Raw genomic sequence first — 5,522 nt, forward strand, 5'->3', positions numbered from 1 at the left:
CTGCGCACGCGCACCTGCGCTACCCGCGCCCCTCCCCCCGCCGCCGCCGGGTGGGAGTTCTGCGCACGCGGAAACGCGCTTCCTTGCCTCGCCCGTGGGCGCGCGCTCTGAGGTTTGGCCGCGATGTGCGCGTGCGCGGCGCGGCGACACCGCCCACGGGTTGGGCGAAGCAGACGCTGGGAGTGGCCGATGGCCCCACCCGTCGGAACATAGGCTCCCGGCGCCTTTTGTCACTATGCAGCCCGTCCACCGAATGTTCGTTGAGCGCACACTCAATGTCCCTGCTGTGGTCCGGTCGGAGCTGTCTACTTTGGAGTTCCTTCTACGTGTCGAACAGCGTGCAGGCACTTTCCATACTTGCTGTCCTTTGATCCTGACCGTTGTGTTGTAAAGCAGTTATTAATAATCCTAATTTTAAAGAGGCCTGGGAATGGGAGTGACTCGTGGAGGCGCAAGGACGTGAACAGGTCTTTGATTTCAAAGTCCAGCAGCACCTTCCCTTCCACCTCCTGCTGATCAAATTCTGACCATGTTGTGAATTATTAAGCGATTTGGCCCCACATCACTGGAGGGGAGCTTGGTGTGCTGCGTTCCTGATCATGGATACCTCACCGGGTAGCCCTACAGTCCTCCTGCATTCTTCTGCCTTCCTCTTCACTGCTCTTGCTGTTCCCTCCGCTTGGACTGCCTCCCCCACCCCACCTAAAGTCTCTACTCCACATGCCCAGATATTAAGCTCTTTGAAGGCTGTATCTTTTTATACACAGGAAACAAAGCACGTACTATCGGGTAGTACACGCGAATACCTGGAAAAGCGAGGCAGTAAAAGAAGTGGACGGAGGGCGGCTGAAAGAGAATAGATTTCAGGAGGGCACCTGCCGCATCTAAAGAAGGTATCTGCTATCCAGTGTCCCACTAAAGGGAGGCCTGTGGGAAGTGTGACCTGGTAATGCCAGGTCTGATTTTCATGGGAAATCTCCCAATTTAAAAATGTTGGCAACTGACTGAAAAACTTGAATATACTGTGGGCTGAAACTAACACATTTGTGTACACATCTCTCGAGCCACCCATTTGTCACTCTGACCTTGCTTGGCACAGAGTAAAAGTTGACCAAGTTAGCCAGACTTGAGTCCCAGCACAGAGTGGCCTCCTGGCAGCTGTTGTGCGAGTATCCTTTGCACAATCCATGTTTGGGGACCAAAAGAAAGACCCTTCTTTGGGCAGGGGCGGGGATGGAGTCCATGCAGGGTAAAGGAATCAGGATTCGGGTGAGGCTAGCGAAAACTATTCCGTACCTGCGTTGTTTACTTGTAATCTACCTACCTGGATATTACTTGTACCTAAGATTGTAGCAGGCAAGGTTATGAGTCTTAAATGGCCACTGTGTGATGTACATGATTTCCTATGGAGGATGGCTGCTGACTGGGTGTGAAGGACAGGGGAAATAGTCACCGGACACAAATACTCTTTAGTTTCAACCAGCCCGGAGGGAAATAGGCAGAAACTCAGGGGATTCTAGCCAAAAGCCTTATTACAACCCCAAATGACCAAACATCCCACTTTCTGTCATCTACAATTATGGGGTGTCGAGTGACGTACAAGGAACACACAAACACTTTGAATGAGTAAGATCGAGCTGAAGTATCTCCTGGCAGACGCAAACATACACGCTACTGTTGAAGCACGGGAGCAGCACCTGGTGAGCTGGAGGTGGCTTCCCAGCCCATGTGGTCCGCTGTTCTTTCCTTCCTGTCTGAGGAGGGTGCCAACCCCATGTTGGGCACTATCTTTTGTGATGAGGCCAGGCTGCTTCCACTGGGGCTCTGGCTGAGTGTCCATAATGGGATGCAGCTAGAGGGAAGAATTCTTACCTGAGGTAACAGGAGACCCTTGGGCCAGAAAATGGGCAGAGCCAGCACCTGAGCAGGTTAAGTGCCAAAATTCCAGGAGGGAACTTAGAGCAAGTGACATTATCAGAGAAGGGGGAGCTGTTATGAGCATTTCTTCTTCTTCTTTTTTTAAATAATATTTATTTTGTTGTATTAGTCACCATACAGTACATCCCCAGTTCTTGATGCAATGTTCCATGATTCATTACTTGCGTATAACACCCGGTGCACCATGCAATATGTGCCCTCTTTAATACCCATCACCAGCCTATCCCGATCCCCCAGCCCCCTCCCCTCTGAAGCCCACAGTTTGTTTCCCAGAGTCCACAGTCTCTCGTGGTTCATTCCCCCTTCTGTTTACCCCCCTTCATTCTTCCCTTCCTCCTCCTACCGATCTTCCTATTTCTCATATTCCATAAATGAGAGAAACCATATGATAATTGTCTTTCTCTGCTTGACTTATTTCACTTAGCATAATCTCCTCCAGTCCCTTCCATGTTGCTGCAAATGTTGTGTAATAGTTCTTTCTGTTGGCTGAGTAGTATTCCATTGTATATATGGACCACATCTTCTTAATCCAGTCATCTGTTGAAGGGCATCTTGGCTCCTTCCACAATTTAGCTATTGTGGACAATGCTGCTATGAACATTGGGGTGCATATGGCCCTTCTCTTCACTACGTCTGTATGTGATGAGCATTTCAATTAAGAGGGTGGATTCAGGAATTTGGAGCCAGTCACATAAAGGGATAACAAATATTTACTCAATCAACAAATATTTATTTGAATAACTATAAGCACTATTCTAGCCCTTTGGCGATACTTCGGTGAAGAAGACAAAATTAACTGTCATTATGGAGATGACCCTGAGATCAAACTAGATGGGAGGATTGTAGCTTGCTACCATGAGCCACCCAGGAGGGCTGTATGACCCAATGACCTTGCCTAAAGAGCTAGAGGTGACACTGACACTGGCCACTGCAGACAAGACAGTGGGAGGGGAACCACTTGTGGGCCTGAGGATGCCTTGTCACTTGGGATTCTTTTTTACTTCAAACTGGTATTACATTTTTTATTATTTTTTAATTTTTAAAAAAGATTTTATTTATTCATTCGAGACAGACAGAACGTATGAGCAGGGGGTTGAGGCAGAGGGAGAGGAAGAAGCAGACTCCTTGCTGAGCCGGGAGCCCGGGGCTTGATCCCAAGACCCAGAGATCATGACCTGAGCCAAAGGCAGATACAACCATCTGAGCCACCCAGGCACCCCAAAACTGGTATTGCATTTAAAAAAAAATTACATGTAGTACAATTCACTGTTTTTGCTGTATAAGTCTATGATTTTCTAACATATGTATAGATTCAAGGATAGATCAGAATAGAGAACAGTTTTTGTCACCCCAGAAAATTACTTCAGATTACCCTTTAGTGGTCAAACCCTCCTCCCACCCCAACCACTGGCAACCTGTTCTCCACTCCGGGTTTTGCCTTTTCCAGTGTGTCATGTAAATGAGTTCAGACAGCATGTAGCCTTTCGGAATGGGGTTCTTTCTCGAGTGATACAGTTAGATTTATCCACGTTGCTGTATGTATCCGTAGCTTGTTCCTTTTTACTGATGAGACGTATCCTACTGTATGGCTGTTCCAGCACTTTTTTATTACTCACCTGTTGATGGACATTTGGGTTGTTTTCAATTTTTGACAATTTCAAATAGAGCTCCTGTAAGGATCGACATCCCAGTTGTTGTATGAACTTAAGTCTTCATATTTCTCAAGTAGATACCGAGGATGGGGATCGCTGGGTTACATGGCAAGTGCATGTTTGACTTGATAAGAAACTACCAAACTGTTTTCCAGAGTGGCTGTAAGGGTTTGCGTACTTACCTGCAGGGTATGAGCGTTTCAGTTGCTGTGTGTCCTTGTCGGCACTTGGTATTTTCCGTTTTATTTCTTTATTTTTGCCGTTCTGATACATGTTAATGGTCTTGAGTTGTAGATCTCATTTGCATTTTACTCGTGACTAATGACGTTGAGCATCTTCTGATGCGCTCTTGGGGTTCTTGCGAATTAATAAACCCATACCCCAACTCAGAAACCAACCCACAGTGCTGAAGAGGCTTCTATGGAGTCACATTTGGCCCGACAGACTGGAACATTCTAGCAGCAATGCTCAGCAGATGACAATTGGATTCAAAGCGCATATGCCAGATCTGTCAAGCCAGCAAGCAGGCGGCAAGAGGCTCCTGGCTGCTAAGCACCGTCTCCTCTGTTCCAGGCTCCAGGGAGAGGAAAACGTTTTGTGCCTTTGCCTTCGGGATGTGCTCCTTGTCAGGCTCTGCATCATTCCTGCCATGGTTTTCCCCCTGGACGTCCTATTTAACATTCTCCCTTTCTTCTTTCCTTTGCTAAATAACTGTTTTGAAAGCACACTGCACTAGGGTCTAGGGTCACAAAGTTGAAGAAGATGCCCACTCACAGTAGGTTCTCATTCTAACAGGGGATTAAGATAAAGGAGCTTTTTATTTTTATTTTTTGTTTAAGATTTTATTTATTTATTTGACAGAGATAGAGACAGCCAGCGAGAGAGGGAACACAAGCAGGGGGAGTGGGAGAGGAAGAAGCAGGCTCCTAGCGGAGGAGCCTGACGTGGGGCTCGATCCCGTAACGCCGGGATCACGCCCTGAGCCGAAGGCAGACGCTTAACCGCTGTGCCACCCAGGCGCCCCAGCTTTTTATTTTTTTAAAAGATTTGATTCATTTATTTGTGAGAGAGCGCGCACGAGCACACAAGCAGGGGGAGCAGCGGGCAGAGGGAGAAGCAGACTCCCCGCTGAGCAGGGAGCCCGATGCAGGACTCAATTCCAGAACCCTGGGATCGTGACCTGAGCCGAAGGCAGACGCTTAACCTACTGAGCCACCCAGGCGTCCCCCTAGAGGATGATTCTTAACCATCCAGGAGTCAGGAGGGCTTCCTGGAAGAGGAAACACCTAAAAGGAGTCCTAAAGGATGGGTGGCTTTTGGGCTAAGAGACACAAAGAGGGCATTCCAGGCAGAAGGGCAGCCTGAGCAAAGGCCTGGCAATAAGAAGTACCGTGCTGTGTGTGCACCTCTGAGCAGCTCCGTTTTCCTCAGATCTGTGGATGGAGGTGTGGTGTGCAGGAGATGGAGTCAATGCAGGAGACAGGGGCTGGATCATGGAGAAGTTTGTGCTGAGGCACTTGAATTTATCCCCAAAGCTATAAGGCTTTAAAAGCTTTAGGTTCTGGGGGCGCCTGGGTGGCTCAGATGGTTAAGCATCTACCTTCCACTCAGGTCATGATCTCAGGGTCCTTCTCAGTGGGGAGCCTGCTTCTCCCTCTCCCTCTGCTCCTCTCCCCCCACCCCGTCCCCTCCGCTCATGCTCTCTCTCTCTCAAATGAATAAATAAAATCTTTAAAATAAATAAATAAATAAGAGCTAGGTTTTGGTGGTGCGCCTGGGTGGCTCAGTTGGTTAAGCGTCCAACTCTTGATTTCAGCTCAGGTCATGATCTCAGGGTCTTGAGACCAAGCCCCATATCGCACTCCACGCATCGAGCCTGCTTAAGATTCTCTCTCTCCGTCTCCCTCTGCCCCACCCCACCCGCTTATGTGC

Source organism: Ursus americanus, chromosome 24, assembly GCF_024610735.1.
Source record: "Ursus americanus isolate L20-20 chromosome 24, mUrsAme1.1.p, whole genome shotgun sequence".
In the NCBI taxonomy this organism is placed as follows: Eukaryota; Metazoa; Chordata; class Mammalia; order Carnivora; family Ursidae; genus Ursus; species Ursus americanus.